Source organism: Dromiciops gliroides, chromosome 3 (assembly GCF_019393635.1).
Source record: "Dromiciops gliroides isolate mDroGli1 chromosome 3, mDroGli1.pri, whole genome shotgun sequence".
NCBI lineage: Eukaryota > Metazoa > Chordata > Mammalia > Microbiotheria > Microbiotheriidae > Dromiciops > Dromiciops gliroides.
In genome coordinates, this window is record NC_057863.1 from 610583406 (window position 1) to 610601256 (window position 17851).

Genomic DNA, 17851 nt, shown 5'->3' on the forward strand with positions numbered 1-17851 from the left:
CACCTACTATGAGTAGGCAGAGCTATAAGTAGGTACAGCTGGGGAGAGGTGGGCTAAATTCAGTTGGGGAAGGACACCAAAGCCCAGAGGACAGTTCAATTATGAGGCTACATTCCTTGCCAGTTGTGGAGGTACCAGGACCATGAGTTAAGTTTGTATACGACTGTCCTTCCAATTAGATTGTAAACTCCTCAGAATTTGTGCTATGACTTTTTTTTTTGGGGGGGGGAGTTATCCCTCAAAGGCCTTATTAGTTTTGGGCTCTAGCTGCTTCTTTGTCAATTCATGTTAATTCATTAAGGGAGGGGGCTGAGCTGCTGACCTAAACTGACCCAAGCCTGGGACAGACGGTGACTTGAATACCAATGAAAACTTGACTTTACCCTTCACTGGCACTCATCCCCTCTCTAGCCTTGGGAGCTGAAGCAGGCAGAAAGGAAGGGCTTAACCTGGGTGGCAAAGAAGAATGTGCCAAGATGTCCTTGCTCCTGGGGGAGTGAATCATACAATAATAATGGCAACAACTCGCATGTCTTTAGGACTTTAAAGGTTGACAAAGGGCTTTCCTCAGAACTACCTGATAAGGAATCATAATCTGGTTTTACCTGTATGACCTTGGGTAGGTCCCTTCCCTACTCTGGGCCTCAGTTTCTCCATCTGTAAAATGAGTGAGTTGGACTAGATGAACCTTTAAGGTCCCTTCTCTCTTCACCAATGATTCTCTGAGGACATTCTGAGATGGGAGTCCATTCTTAAATGTAAGTAATAAATCAAGCATCCAAATCCTGGAGAAAAGTCTAGCCAGTCAATAAGCATTTATCAAGCACTTACTATGTGGAAGGCTAAGGGATATAAAGAAAGTCAAGAAACAGTCCCTGTCCTCAGGGAGTTTCTAGTCTAATGGGAGAAACAACCTGTAAACAACTATGTATATACAAGTTATGCAGGGCAAGTTGGAGGTGGTCTCAGAGGGAAGGCACCAGCTTGAAGCGAGACTGGGAAAGGCTTCTTGAAGAATGTGGAATTTTAGCTGAGACTTGAAAGAAATTGGGAGGGAGAACTGGCTTCTTGGAAGTTCACATGAAAAAACCCTGGGGGTCGTAATGGACCACAAGTGCAATGGGCATTTGCTATGTAATGTGATGTGGTGGCTGAGAAACCTAAGGTGATCTCAGGCTGCATGACTAGAGGCGCAGTGTTCACAAGGAGGAGGAATGACCCAACTTTCCTGTATCATGCTGAAACCCCATCTCAAACATCTGGGGTTCAATTCAGGGCATTCCATTCTAGAAGGTTCACAGGGAATCCCAGGCTCAGTCAGAGGAGACTTCAGAGGTCTGTGCCTCAACAAGAATCCTCTTCACAACATTCCTTAAACACCTCCAGCTATGGGGAGTTCACCTATTCAGAAGGGAGTTATTATTAGGAAGTGTTTTGTTTCGTTTCTTACATCAAACTTACCATAAATTTGTCCCTTTGCAACTTCCACCCATTAACCCTCATTCTATCCTCTCTAGGGCAGGATCCACGGGGACCCTTTTTCTGCTCAAAGCCAGCCATTCTGTCCCCTCTACGTCCTTTCTTTTCTAGGTTAAAGATTCACTGTTCCTTCCACTCTTAAAAATCCCTTAATACACATCCCTTGAATCAAATCAGCGAGACTTGGTCATTCGGATGGGGATCATGGCATCTCAGAGTGAGGAGGGTCCTTGGAGGTCAACCAAACCTGTACAAAACTCCCTTCTATGGCTCAGCTTTTTGGAGGGCAGGGCAATGAGGGTTAAGTGACTTGCCCAGTGTCAATAATAAGTGTCAAGTGTCTAAGGCTGGATTTGAACTCAGGTCCTCCTGAATCCAGGGCCAGCGCTCTATCCACTGTGCCACCTAGCTGCCCCACAACAAACCTTTATAAAGCATGCACGGGCTGAGGGGCACTGTACCAGGCACTAGGGATTCTTCTAAATGTGGGAAGATGGTGGACTGGGTCCCTTCCAACCACAATATTCAGTGGTTCTGATAAGATCTTAGATTTAGTTCTGGAAGGAAGCTTAGAGGTCAGCTAGTCTAACCTCCTTGTCCTAGAAATGAGAACACGTAGGCTCAGGGAGTGGAAGTGATTTATAGGACGGGCCCTACACAGACATGAAGTCACACAGTGGGGCCGGGCGTCCAGTCCTGTGATTTCACAACTAGGGCTCTTGCGGTATCCCGCTGGTATCAGTGCCCGCCCCCTGACTCCTAAGGGCTCTTGCTAGATGGGATGTTCTTGTTGCCTCAACAGGCAGTGAGATGCTCGTGATTGTCTCTCATCAGGTGTGAGGAAAGGGATGTACCTGACATTGTGTGCTTCCCCCCTGGGCCGTGACCCAGAAGGCTGCAGCGTCAGTGAAAGCTAGGTGGGGAGGCTGGCTCCTGGCATCTGGAGACTTTTCCCCTCTGCAAGTTACTCTGAGGAGGAAATGGAAGCAAGAGCAGCAAAGAGAGGGCGGGGAAGTGGGGGTCACAGGTCAGAGGACCTGAGGTTCATGCCAAATCACTCTACCTTTCCGGGCCTCTCTATTGATCTACATCCTATGTTCTAATGCCTCATCAGGTCCTAACGTTCTATGTCCTGAGGCTGCTCCCAGCTCTGACATTATTATAACTCTCTCTGATATTTTGTGTTCTAAGGGCCCTCTCAGCTCTGACATCCTGTGTTCTCAGGGCCCTCCCAACTCTGACATTCTGGGTTATGAGAGTCCTCCTAGCTCTAGCATCTGTGTTCTAAGATCCCTCCCAGCTCTGACATCCTGGGTTCTAAGATCCCTCCCAGCTCTGACATCCTGGGTTCTAAGGGCCCTTCCAGCTATGACATCCTGTGTTCTAAGGGCCCTCTCAGCTCTGATAGTCTGTGTTCTAAGGGCCCTCCCAGCTCTGCCAGTCTGTGTTCTAAGGGCCCTCCCAGCTTTGACATCCTGTGTCAACAAAGATATTCTGTTTCTATGCCCTCCAATTTTAAGATTCTATAACTCAAAGAATCATGGAATTTCAGGGTCAAAAAGGGTTCCATCATCCATCTGTCTAGTCCATTCCACATCCCTCTATGCCTTATTCAACAAGTGGTCTGTGGAAGAAAAATACTGTACTCCTCATTTGGAGTACAAGCCTTCTAGAGATGTGTGACCTTGGGCAAATCACTTACCCTCAGTATCCTCAATTGTAAATAGAAATAATAAAACCCCTACCTTGCAGGTTTGTTGTGAGAATCAAATGAGGTAATAATTGTAAAGTGCTTATCACATTGCCTGGCACATAGTAGGTTCCTTTTGTAGTTTAGTTATTTAAGTTGTGTCCATGTCCAACTCTTTGTAATCCCATTTTGTTTTTGTTTTTTTCAAAGATATTGGAGCAGTTTTCCATTTCCTTCTCCAGCTCATTTTACAGATGAGGAAAAAGAGGCAGATATGGTTAAATGACTTGCCCAGGGTCACACAACTAAGGAAGTATCTGAGGCTAGATTTGAACTCAGGAAGATGAATCTTCCTGAGTTCAGTCTGGGCACTCTATCCACTGTACCACCTAGATGCCCATAGTAGGTACCATATAGATACTCATTTTTCCCACTTCCTTTCTTGTTTGTACAGAGATATTGGTATTTCTCCCCCTCACCTGTACCTCCCATTAGACTGGAGCTCCTTGAGAGCAGGGATTCCTCAGCTCTTAGCACAGTTCCTGGCACATAGTAGGCACTTAATATTTATTAACCAAAATGACTTAGACAATTCAAAGAGACAGGAATCCATCCTTCCTTTGCATACTCCTCTCTGACAAGGGCCATTTTCCCACTGGATTTACAATTTACAGTTTTCTCAAAGACAAAGTTCTGCAGTAAGATAAAACACAGTAACAAAGTGTAGGTGAGAGTTCAATTAACAGGGTTGATTCATCAAAGGGAAGAGTCACTTTTAATGTTAGTGCTTCCTGGAGAATCATTTTCCTAAACCACTCAATCTAGTCTAGGGTAAAGATACATAATGACCTTAATTGGATTAAGGCGTTCCCACTCTAAATCTGGTTACCACCCCAATCCATTTTCCTGAAGCTTTGAGGTCCTTCTTAAACTCCCACCCACTTTTTCACAGAAAGTGATTACCTTAGAGAAGAACTATTTAAAACGTGGGGGCAGTTAGATGGTGAAGTTAATAGAGTGCCAGGCCTGGAGACTTCCTGAGTTCAAATCTAGCTTCAGACACTATCTGTGTGACCCTGGGCAAGTCATCTAACCCTATTTGCCTCAGTTTCTGCATCTGTAAAGTGAGCTGGAGAAGGAAATGGCAAACCATCTAGTACATTTGCCAAGAAAACCCCAATGGGGAGGACAAAGAGTCAGACAAAAGTGAAATTATTCAACAACAACATTTTAAAATATATTTGAGTGCAGAACACTGTTTGGCAACTGATTGTTAAAGAAAAAAACACTTAAGGTTTCTCATTCAGGTAAGACTGGGCTTCAGGTTGAAACACTGTCCTAATATATATTATGTTGTCCTATATGACCTAAAGAGGAAAGGGAGGTAAGAGCCCAGTATACTTTTTGTGGTTTTGTTTCATTCATTTATTTATTTCTGAATTTATTTTAAAATAGTCTATCAGTCAGTAAAAACTTATTAAATACCTACTATATGCCAGGAGGAAACTGAGATATAAAAATGTTAAGTGATTGATTCATCCAAAGGCACAGAGATAGTAATTAGCTGATCTGACTCCAAATCAATCATGATTCCCCCTTTTCCATACTGCCTCTAAACTACTCAAGGCTACAGATGTAGGAGATAAGTCAATTGGCTTTGGGGGTCGCATGGATTCAGAGCCAGGAGCTGACAAAGCCCCAGGATGTTAGGAGAAGGAACAACTGTACTCTTTTACAAAGGACACATATGGTGGGAGTCCTATGCATGACCCAAAGAGACACGTGATACATATAGAGCTGTGAAGTCATCCTTCCTCCTAGCCCATGGCCTAGAACAGGTCTTATGAGTCTAAACCAATCACCTCATTTTACAAATGGAGAATCCGATGCCCAGGAAATTGAAGTGGCTTGCCCAGAATCACAGAGGGAATAAGCATCATAAACCCAGGTCTTCTGACCCCAAATCGAGTGCCCTCTCCACTCTCCAGAGGGCCCCAACCTAGATTCTGGGATGGAAGCAAGGGATTGGCTAATAATACAATGCATGAATTAGTTTCCTGACCTTCATCCCACTTTAGAGTGGAAGGAATCAGTGTTGATCTAAATTTCTAGGAAAGGGTCAATGGTTACTCTCCCAGATTGATTAGAAGGTACTTGCATAGGCCTCTAATTGCCTTGCTAGTATAGTTTAGTGATAGACCGGAGGCCTGTAAAAGGGGGGACCTGCAGTTTTGCCTGATAAATTGGAAAAGTTGGGGAAAGAGGAGACTATTTGCTTTTCCTTACAAAGGACGCTCCATTCCTTCATCTCCCGTCTCCATCCTCTTTTGCTAGGCTCTTCCACATGCCTAGAATGCCCTTTCCCCTAACTTTGGCTTCTTATAATCCCTGGTTTCCTTCAAAACTCAGCTCAAGCACACCTACCTGAAGCTTTTTGTCCTGATTTCCTCCTCCCAACCACCAAGATGTCAGTGCCTTCTTTCCTGAAATGGTCTTGTATATATGATGTACATAATCATATGTGAAATTAATAATAATAATGATGATGATGGTAGTAATAGGTAGCATTTATGTATCATTCCAAGTTTTGCAAAGTGCTTTATAAATGTTATCTCATTTGATTCTCATAACTATCCTGGGAGGTTTTATATATATATATATATATATATATATATATATATATGTGTGTGTGTGTGTGTGTGTGTGTGTATATGTATGTATGTGTGTGTATATATATATATGTATGTATGTGTGTATATATATATATATATATTTTGTTTTACTTTGTTTTCTTTTTTTGCTTATTGCTATTTTTAATTCCCATTTCACAGACGATAGAATTGAAGGACAGAAAGGCTAACTGATTGGCCTGGGGTCACCCAGCTGTCAAGAGTCTGAGACCACATTTGAACTCAGGACTTCCTCACTCCAGGTCTAGTGCTCCTATTTTCAGTAGAATGTCCACCCTCCTAGAATGTGAAGGATGTAATGGCAGGGGTCTTTCTTCTTTTGTCTTTGCCTCTCTGGGTCAATGGCACTCAGTAAGATGCTTCATGAATGCTTGTTGATTGACTGATTGATTGGGAAAGTCTTGAATACAGCTGGAGGACCCCAGCAGCTGCCATCTTGGTGTGAGTCCTAGGCAAAGCTCTGTTCCTGTCACAAGGAATAGAGTTGACAGGCCCCAGTCATGAGTTAGAATCTGTACATTTCTGAGCATTTTCTGGTTTCTAGGATCCCGCAAGGGCCCAGTAGAGACCCAGGAGAGCTCAGGGGAAGGTCACCAGGGAGGGCCCAAGGGAGGATCAGGGAGGGCCAGGGATCATTTCTTCCTGAAAGGACTTCCAAACACAATTTTATGGAGGTCGAATGCCTGCCTCCATCTGATGGGTTGAAAGTCGAGGATCTTGCCAACAGCAAGATTTACCACACAAGTGATCTCTGGCCAGCAGAATGGGGGAATTTACAACAAATTGCTGGGACTTGAGCTTTTGCAGAGCCATCTAGTTTAACTGTGCTTTCTTTTCTTACCGCCCCTTCCTGAATTGTCTCCTTTATTTTGAAAAGTGTGTTTATTATTAGGGGAGCTGTTTCGGGCTTTTCATGGATGTTTTAAAAGAGAAAGAAACCGAGGAGAGGCATCAAAGCTGTCCTGATGACAAGTCCCTAATCCTATGAACCCTTTCTTATCTCAGACTTTATATAAGGGGCAGAGGATGGTCTCCCTAAAAGCCTCCCTGAAAGCCCATAAACATGAGAACCCATAAACTTGATGAGCACTTAAGAGTCCAGCCCCCAGAAGGGAAGGGCTCTAATCCCCCAGAGTCCAGTGCTTGGCGTCAGGGGCCCTGGGTTCCACTCTCAGCAGTGGGATTTTGGATGAGGTGCTTCCTTTTTCTGGGCTCTGGTTTCCTTGTGTGTCAAACAAAAGGTGTGGACCAGATTTCTCTGAGAACCCTGCCATTACTAGATTAATTTCAAGCATTTATTGGTGGGCCTACTAGGTGAATCATTGAATTTCAGAGTTACAAGACCATAGATTTAATTTTTTAGTTTTTAGTTTTTTTTGTTTTTTGCGGGGGTTAAGTAACTTGCCCAGGGTCACACAGCTAGTAAGTGTCAAGTGTCTGAGGCCGGATTTGAATTCAGGTCCTCCTGAATCCAGGGCTGGTGCTTTATCCACTGCACCACCTAGATGCCCCAAGACCATAGATTTAAAACCAGAAAGTACGCCAGAGGCCACCTAGTCCAACCCCCTCATTTTATAGAAGGGGGAAACTGAGGCATGGGGACTTGAAGCGATTTAGTCATAGAGCTAGAGTGGGGAGGGACCTCAGAGGCCACCTAGTCTGACCCTTCCTGAAAGAAGTTTCCCATGGATAACACATTCAACCAGTGGTCATCCAACCTCTGCTTGAAGACTTCCAAGGAAATACATTACCTGCCTATAGAGAGCTTCTATTTCTACTCCAGCCTACAATATGTGACAGATAAGCAGATGAAACATAAAGAAGGAAGGAGAGGGGAAGCTAGGTGGTACAGTGGATAAAGCACTGGCCCTGGATTCAGGAGGACCCGAGTTCAAATACGGCCTCAGACCCTTGACACTTACTAGCTGTGTGACCCTGGGCAAGTCACTTAACCCCAACTGCCTCACCAAAAAAGAAAGAAAGAAAGAAAATAGAAGGAAGGAGAGAAGGACCAGGGAAGGGAAGGCTCCTTGTAGGAGGCAGTATCTGAGGTCGGCCCTCAAGGAGGCTTAAGATTTTAAAAGGTAGAAATAAGGAAAGACTGCAATTCAGTCATGTGGGAAAAGCCATACAAAGGCATGGAGGTGGGAGATTGATGATCTTATGAGGGCCCTTGGTTAGAGAAAACAGGAAGAAGGCTCTGAAAGCATGTGGGCTCTTCTATACCCTGTGACTCTGATAGTGTCCAAGCACAGGACACTTCCTCCCATCCCATTGAGCCCACCTGGGCTACAGGAGAAGAGGCAGCAGGGAGTACAGATGGGCCTGGGTTCAAATCTTGGCTCTGCCACTGATTGCTGGTACAACTTTGGGTAAATTGCGTAACTTCTTGGCTAAGCTGGTGACTATTATCCCCAAGGTCCCATTCAACCTTAAATCCTGCATTCCTATCATCATCCTAGGTGATCCTGGAATATGGGAGGCAGACTCAGTTCTGTGCACTCAGGGTCCCCTGGCTATTCCCCTCCCTCCACCCCCACCTTCACTGGTAACACTAAAGGGAGAAAAAAACTCTCAGTGACCTCCAGGCTGGGAGTCTGCTTCCCATCGCTCTCATGCTCATTGAGTGAGTCATCCTGCCACTCACTCAGCCGATCTCAAGTTATTAGTAACTATACTACTACTAAGGAGTTGAGGATTCTACAGGGACACACTTACAAGTCAGATAATAAACTACATTTTTCATACGTCTTCAGAGGCTACAGAGAAGCGAAAGAGGCTAGAATCACCCCCCCATGAAGAAACTTAGGGGTCATCTGGCTCAGTTCCTACTTCATGGAGGAATCCCATCTCCCCCCACCTCCAACCTATAACATGGTCCCAGTGACTACTCCCAATGACAGAGGACTCAACTGTTGAGATGAGTCGGTCCATTTTTGGACAGCCTGAATTGCTGGAATTCCTGGTGCCCTTGTTCGACCTAGATGTTTGTCTTTTCCCCCCAAGTCCGGTCCCTTTCATGATGCAAGACTACAGATAATGGGATCTGATCAGAGGAGTCCCCTGCATAGAGCCCAGGGGTGGTGTGTATCTCCATGGGAAGTTCCTCTAGGACAAAAGTCCACACCCTGTACTTTCACTTAGATGACCGGGAGTTTCATCAAAATCACTGCGGGCTCCTCTTCTCAGCCCCCATGATATTAACTCAGCAAAAGTCTCTTTTCTCTTCTGCAGTGCCTATCCCCCCTCTCCCCCCACAGCTTCCGGGGAGGTCTGTTATCTCTCTGAAAACAGGCTTCCCTTTAGGATTCCTGACTCTTTCTCCCCAAACTCCATTCCCCCTCTCCTCTTTTCTTTCAGACAGGGACACCTTGTTCTCCTCTCCCTGCACGAGGGGGGCAGCAAGACATCAATTCTAAGTTTGGACTCTCCATTCCTTTGGCCTCCAGTAGGGAGAAAGGGAGAGATCTATCCATTTCTGAGAGCTCAGGGGTTCTCAACATCATAAAATATTCTATTAGGACCAAAGGATCCCCCCTTTAGAGACGGGAGAGGCCTCAGAAGCCAGGGACGGCCCTCTCATGTTACATATGAGGAAACTGGCCCAGAACCTGGGCCTCAGGATGGGAGAGGGACCTTTGAACACAGAGATATTAGAACGGGAATGGTCCTTCGGATATAGAATGTCAGAGCTGGGTGAGACCTCAGGACATAGAGAGTTAGAACTCAAAGAGACTTTGGATCGTCGGTCCCCACATTTTACAGAGAAGAGACCAAGATCTTGAGAGGGAAAGTGCTTTGTCCAAGGTCACACAGAGAGTTAGTGCTACTTAGTGGTACAGCTGGGACAAGGCTCCATGTTACGGGATCCTAATTAGTATGTTTTCATCAGTCCCCAAAGACTAGCTTCTCTCTCTCTTTTCCTCTCTCTCTTCCTCCTCTCCTCCACTCTCTCTCTCTCTTCCTCTTTCTTTTCTCCTTCTTCTCTTCTTCTTTCTCTCTTCCTCTCTCACTTCCTTTCTTTTTCTCTCCTTTCTTTCACTTTCTCTTACTCTTTCACTCTCTCTTACTCTTTCACTCTCTCTTCCTCTCTCCCTGTCTCTTTGTCTTTCTCTATCTCTGTCTCTGTCCCTCTGTCTCTCTCTCAGACCACACAAGAGGAACTACATTTAAATTATAGCAATCGCATTTGGTTAAACAAGAGGAAGAAATTAAAAAGGTAATTAATGGGCAGCAATAATAGGGTACAAGGGGGAAATATAGAATATGTTCCCAGAGATGATTAAGAATCAAACTGGCATCCATTGGTCTTAGAGGGTTTTGATGTTCATCTGTCTGAGGCAGAATGCCTAGCCTCAGTGACCTTTGAAGTCCCTTCTTGCTCCTAGGTTATAATAATGTGGTTAAGACAGCACTCAGGATATTGGGATATACACATATATAATATTATTTCATGCTAAAACTCTCTATATACATGTATGTATACATGCACAATGTATGTACACATACACACACACACACAAACACACAATGCATATGGGACACGAACTAGTCAAACTTAGTAGACTCTTGGGGCAGCTGGTTGGCACAGTGGATAGAGCACCGGCCCTGAAGTGAGGAGGACCTGAGTTCAAATCTGGCCTCAGACACTTAATACTTACTAGCTGTGTGACCCTGGGCAAGTCACTTAACCCCAACTGCCTCACCCAAAACAAAAACAAACAAACAACTTAGTAAACTCTTGTATCTCTCTAAAAGGCCCCAGTCCTATAAAATTGAGAGAACTTGGAGCAGGTCAAGTTCAAACATTTTTTAATGGTTTGGAAAGACGTGCTAGAAAAAAAGGGCTCTACAATGCCCCTTGAATGCACAGACTAGGGTTGGGGATTTAAAACTGGATGGAACTTCAACTCCAAGGCTCTCATTTTATGCAGAGGGGAACGGAAGAATCTTTGGCTATCTGAGCTGGAAGGGAGCTCAGAACACAGAAATGTCAGAGGTGGGAGGGCCCTGGGAGGGTCCTCAGGGAATGTCTAGTCCAAAGCCCTTTATTGTCCCCTATAAGCAGCTCTGGATGCCGGGGCACATGATTGAGGGCCCTGTGACCTTTGGTAGAATGACCTCTCCCTCAAATTGGTTTTCATGAGCCCTTAGATCCTGAGATATGGGGGTCAGCAAGCCAAGCCCCCTTTTCACCTTGCTCCATCCGCAATGAAAACAATGATGCTTTGTTCTGGAGACATGATTCCCAGGAGTCCTTGCCAGGCTAAAGCTTATCTTAGGTTTCTGACTTGCCTAACTGGGGTCTCTTGCTGGGACAGAGCGAACTGTGTCAGCTCTTGCCTTTTGCAAAGGCCCTGCTCCTTTAAAAAAAAAAAATTGGATTGGTTTTGGCCTCCTTTGTCGGTATCCTACGCAACCTAAGGCCATTTCAGTGAATGATCTGTCCTTGTTATTATGGTGCAGCACAGTATGGGTGTGCCTTGCTTTGTGCAACATTTATAGAACACGGAATGTCAGAAGTGGAAGAGCCCTTAGGACACAGAAAGTTAGAGCTGGGAGGACCCTTAGAACCCAGGATGTCAGAGCTGGGAGGGATCTTAGAACCCAGGATGTCAGAGCTGGGAGGGATCTTAGAACACAGATGCTAGAGCTAGGAGGACTCTCATAACCCAGAATGTCAGAGTTGGGAGGGCCCTGAGAACACAGGATGTCAGAGCTGGAAGGGCCCTTAGAACACAGAATATTAGAGCTAGGAGAGCCTTTAGAACCCAGAATATCAGAACTGGAAGGGCCCTTAGAACACAGATACTAGAGCTAGGAGGACTCTCAGAACCCAGGATGTCAGAGCTGGGAGGGCCCTTAGAATCCAGGATGTCAGAGCTGGAAGGGCCCTTAGAACACAGAATGGTAGAGCTGGGAGGGCCCTGAGAACACAGGATGTAAGAGCTGGTGGGGGGAACCCTTTGAACCCAGAATATCAGAGCTGGAAAGGTGCATATGAAGGGCCCTTAGAATAATGTAGGTGCACGCTGGGACTTAAATGAGCCTCTTGTTTAACCTCCTCGTTTTCCAGATGAGGAAACCAAAGGAAGCCTGGGCGAGCCTTCTGTCCATGTGGCCACGTGGTTGAGCAGTGTTTCAGAGGAGAAGCCCTGGCTGGGGCTGGGCACACTCTGGTCCCTGCCCGATGCCTCCTTGCTGCCAGGCTTCTCCATTCTCTCTCAGAGACTCTCGAGGCACCAGATCTGTTTGCCTCCGTACTGACAACGGGCACCCATCCCTAGCGGAAGTCGCCCACTTTCCCCAGCAACAGCCATGCTGCATGGGGGTGGAGTGGGAGAGGGAGGCAGAAGGGCCTGAGCGCAGGAAAGACTGTCAGTCTCTGTTTGGGGCCAGTTGTTTTTTTCCCCTTCCTGGTAACATTCCCTGGCTCCTGTTCTGAGAGCTAGCAAAAGCCTCTAATCCGAGCTTTGGGCACTGAGGAAGCGCATGGAGTTTCTATGGAGGAATCAGCCTGCAATGAGGTCCCCTCCCTTCACCTCAACAGGTTGAGTGGAAGCTGACGGCCCATTCTGTGCACACCGTCCCCTCCTCCACTCTGCAGGGCCTTAAGCTGTTCTCTACACTCCAATACCTCATCCCCTAGTCTTACGGCTGCGCATCCCTTTCCAATTCAAGGCCCGGGATTATCCCTACCATCCATCTTCTCTTCTACTCTTGTGCGCCTGAACTCACACAAGTGTGCTGTTTGGGTCCACTTCAAATGTACTTAATCTCAACAGCTACGCATCAATCCCTTTCCTCTTTCCTGATTAATTCCCTATCATACTCCCCGTGGAATCTGGCCCAAAACATTTTTATCCCCTCTCAAGACTACAATGATACCCTCTCAGTTGAAAACCTTGATTCATAATTCACCAAAAAAAAAAAACAAAAACAAAGGAAGCCGTTTGTTGGGAGATCTCTCTTCTCCCCTCCTCTTTTCTCCCTCTTCCTCTTCTCATCCCTCATACATGGTCCCTGATATCTCCTTCTTCACCTATCTTGCATTAACAGATGACCTTTCTTCTTGGCATGGCAAAGTTCTCTTCATTCACCTTGATGCCACTCCAGCCTATTAGGGGCAGGTAGGTGGCACAGTGGATAGAGCAGTGGTCCTGGAGTCAGGAGGATCTGAGTTCAAATATCACCACAGACACTTACTAGCTGTGTGATCCTGGGCAAGACACTTAAACCCAATTGCCTTAAATATCCAGGGCCATCTCCAGTCATCCTGATAGATATCTTGCCATTGGACCCAGATGGTTCTGGAGGAGAGAGTGAGGTTGGTGACCTTGCTCAGTCCTCTCTCACTTAAATCCAATTCAGTGCAAGTCATGACATCACCTCCCAATGTCATGGTTCTCTTTGAGAATGAAGGGCAAACAACAACAATTCCAGCCTATCTTCCCCGAGAGATTGCCCCCTCTATGGTCACCACCCTCCCTAACCTTGTGTCTTCCCCTTTCTGTAGGCTCCTTCCCTATTGCTTATAAACATGCTCATGTTTCCCCAACTCTTAAAAAGAACCTTAGGGGCAACTAGGTGACACAGTGGATAGAGAACCAGCCCTGGCGTCAGGAGGACCTGAGTTCAAATCCAGCCTCAGACACTTAACACTTACTACCTGTGTGACCCTGGGCAAGTCACTTAACCCCAATGGCCTCACAAAAAAAGAACCTTCACTTGATTCATCCATCCCTGCCATTTCTTGGCCTAGAACTCTCCTTCCCTTCTTGGATAAATTCCTTGAGAAAGCCACCCATTTCCAGTGTCTACACTTTCTAAATCTTCTGCAATCTGGCTTCTCACTTCATTATTCCTTTGAAACCACTCCCTCCAAAGTTCCCAATAATCACTTAATCCTCCAATCTGATCATTGTTTCTCACCCCTCATTCTTCCTGGCCTCTCTGCCGCCTATGACACTATTTTAGTGGATATGTGTTTGTCTTCTCTACGTTTTCGTGACACTGCTCTCTCTTGATGCTCTTCCTACCTGGCTGACCCTTCCTCCTCAGTCTCCTTTGCTGGATCTTCATCTAGGTCATGCTCACTAAATATGGCTGTCCCCAACCCCCAGCTCTGCCTTAGCTTCTTTTTGTTCTCTCTCTCTCTCTCTCTCTCTCTCTCTCTCTCTCTCTCTCTTTCTCTCTCTCTCTCTCTCTCTCCTTGGCAATTTCATTAGCTCCCATGGGTTGAATTTTCATCCCTATGCAGATGAGTCCCACGGATCCCCAACTTCTCTCCTGAGCCATATCACCTGTTTTTTTAGATCTCTCAAACTGTATGTCCTGTAAACTTCTCTTCACAAATTTGTGTGTCATCCTTGCCCAAGGACCAAGCTAATCTCTGTATCATTCCAATTTTACTCTATGTGCTGCTGTAGCAAGCTCTCCCATAAGCTTCTCAGACTCAACTCTTTCCCCACAAACCCTCTCTTATTCCTAACTTTCCTATTACTTTCCAGGGAAACACAGTCACACAGACTTGCAATCTTGGTGTCATCTTTTACTACTCACCCATACTGATCCTACTAATTCAATCTATTTTTAGTCTTGTCATTTCTACCATATCAACATCTCTTGTATATGGCACTTTCTGTCTACTCACATAGTCATCACCTGCTACAAGCCTCCATCATCTCTCATCTGGACTGCTGCAATTGCTTTCGGTTTTCCTGCCCCAAGTCTCTCCTTACTCCAATCCACCCTCTACTCAGCTGTCAAAGTGATTTTCTGAAAGCTTGGTCTGATCATGTCACCTTTTCCCATCCTGACCCCCCTCCCCACTCAATACCTTCCAGTGTCTCCCTATTAAAACCAGGATCAAATATAAACTCTGTTGGGCATTTAAAACCTTTCACAACATCACCCTTTACTACTGTGTCCATCTTCTTGTTTTTAGTTTAATTTAATTTAATTTTCACTTCTGATTTCTCTCCTTCTCCATCCCCTCCTCCACCCATCAAGAAGGCAAGGAAAACAAAACCCATTACAAATATGTACAAACTCAAAATCTTATAAAAATGAATGTTAAAAATTTGTCTTGTAATTAGAAAAATACTATTAAAAACCCCAAATACATATAATTGTGCAAAACAAATTCCTGCATTAGCCAGGAAAGAGAAGAAAATATGCTTGAAAGTAGGGGACTATGTTTTTTGCTTTTTTTGTAACCTCAGCACTCAGCACAATGCCTGACATATAGTAAGTATTTATTTAATGTTTGCTGACTTGACTTGACTGACTACCCACCACTTGCTTCTCTCTCCCAGGAAGGTACTTTGCCTCATACTTTACTGAGAAAATTGATGTTATCCACCATGGATTCTTCTTTTACTCAATTCTATGCCTCAAATTCTATCAATAACCATCCCCATCTTTCCCCTTCCTCTGGTTTCAGAGGAAGAAATGGTCCTTCCTGTGAAGAACAGTCTCTCTACTTGTGTCCTCAATTCCATCCCTTCTCTTTCTCTCTCTTTTTAAAAAATCCCTTCCTTTGTTCCTAATCTTCCCTTAAGCGATCATCCTAAATCTTTTCTCCCATCCACAGCTAAACTCCTAGAACACCTAAAGCTTCTTCTACTTTCTCATCATCTACTCATTTTTTAACCCCTTACATCTCATTTCCAGACCCTGCCATGCAACCGAAACTGTTCTCTCCAAGTTTGACACTTTCTCTTAACTGCTAAATGTAATAATCTGCTGTGTTTACACTACTGAACATCCCCAATTTCCTGGATACTCTTTCCTCTCTGAATTTTGGTGATACTGCTTTCTCCTTAATTTCTTCCTTCACTCTGTTTTAGTCTCCTTTGCAATATCATCATCTCTGTTCCCTCCCCAGCCATTGGCTCAGTCCATGGCTCTCTCCTCTCTTCGCGATTTCATGAGCCTCATGGGTTCAATGATCATCAATGAAGGCCCTTGGCTATCCTGATTACTCTTTCCAGAAAAATGACTCCTGGAACCGAACATGATATGGTCTGACTAGGACAGAATATAGTGGCCCATCACTTTGACTTTAGAGTATTTGACTTCTGATGCAGCAAAGAAGCCCAACTTTCTTGAATGCTGTTTTTATACCACTGATTCATATTGAGGTGAAACCTCCAATCACTCAATCATCCAATGAATATTCTTTTTGTTTTCAGATGATTTGCTTTCTTGTCATTCCCCTTCCCCCCATCTGATGCTTGAGGAGTTGTTTTTTTGGACCTGTGAAAATGTAATGGAACTGACACATGCACAGAGTGCTTGGCTGGTGAAAATTCCGAGTGGAGAGCCTGCTTCTGGGATAGCTGTGATGACGTGGAATGGAGTGGTTTTCAGAGATGTTGCAGCATCTATAGATATTCTGTCACTGGTTCTGGTCAGTTGGCCATGTGATGAACAGGATTGGCCATGGAGGCATTAAAAAACTCAAAAGTGATTAGAGACCCTCCCTTTTTCTCTCAGCTTGACCCTTCCCTGATGGCACTCAGGGAGAGACAATACGGTAAGGTGAGAGAGGCCTTGGGTCTTCTCCCTGCTGAGGTCACCCATGTAGCCATTTTGACTGACTTTTTGTTCTTTTCCATTTTAGGTGGAGGGATTGTAGACTCCATTTTTGGAGTGTTGAAAGGTCAGAAGAATGAGCCTCAGGGTGTCTAGGTGTCCTAGTTGTATCAGTGACCTCGTATAGTAACTCAGAATCAATGCCCCAAGGAACAAGGAAAGACCTTTGGGATCTTGCCTGGTGGTTGAAATGAGGACTCGTTTGGATGTGAACTTAGTGGGAACAATGTTATGTAGAAGCTGTGCTCAGAGTGAACCTACTTGCCCCAGAGACCAAGGTGGTATAGAAGAGAGTATGACAAGGAAATGTTGGGAAGAAATGTTTGTGCCCTTGCTATATTTTCAAAGTAAATATCCCTTTGTAAAAGCTAATTGAGGGGCAGCTAGGTGGATCAGTAGATAAAGCACCGGCTGTGGATTCAGGAGGACCTGAATTCAAATCTGGCCTCAGACACTTGACACTTACTAGCTGTGTGACCCTGGGCAAGTCACTTAAACCTCATTGCCCCACCAAAAAAAACCAAAAACCAAAAACCAAACCCAAACCAAACAAACAAAAAAGCTAATTAATGTTAAGTGGCTAAGTGGAACTGGGGCATCAGTTACTGGCACCTAACAGGGAGGGAAACACAACCGATATGGGCTCAAGCCACTGGCAGTAGATGAGAGATATTCTCAAAATCCCTCAGGGTACTCCTAGAATCCCGAGAGAGAGAGAGAGAGAGAGAGAGAGAGAGAGAGAGAGAGAGAGAGAGAGAGAGAGAGAGAGAGAGAGAGAGAGAGAGAGCGCTAGAGCGCGAGCGCGCGCAGGCCACTAGCAAAGCCTTTGAATTATCCCTATTAAATTTCACTGTATAAGATTCAGCCCAATATTCTAGCCTGCCAACATCCTTTTAGATCCTGACCCTGTCATTGAGTATGTTACCTATTCTTCCCAGTTTTTTGTTACCCGAACATTTGATAAGCTTGCCCTCTATCCCTGTTTCCAATTCACTGACTAAAAAAATATTAAAAGCCCACATCTCTGGGGAATTCCATTGGAGATCTCCTTCCAAGCTGACAGCAAACCATTAATGACCACTCTTTGGGTGTAGCCATTGAACCATTTTCAAATTCACTTAATCATACTATTGTCTAGACCACAATTTGCCATCTTTTCCACAGGAATAGCATGAGAGGCTCTTTATCAAATGCTTTGCTAAAATCTGGGTAAATGCCACCTCTATCATTCCCCATAGGAATGTATAGATATACCAGGCTCCTATCTCCTTCCTTTCCCCTAATCACCTCAGTGTAACTGGAAGAAATTAGTTTAGTTGACTACAATTGGTTCTTTACTCTGTCACAGTGCCAAGGTCTAATACCCCTCTGCCTTGAAGGACTGAGATCAGTC

General features: G+C 45.0%; 1 protein-coding gene and 1 pseudogene across 3 annotated transcripts in view; both read right to left on the minus strand.

Annotated features, from left to right (window-relative positions):
- EPHB2 (EPH receptor B2) overlaps nucleotides 1-17851 on the minus strand; it is a 268821-nt gene that overhangs the window by 81623 nt on the left and 169347 nt on the right. The window lies entirely within an intron of this gene.
- Nucleotides 14197-14291, minus strand: LOC122752311 (annotated as a pseudogene).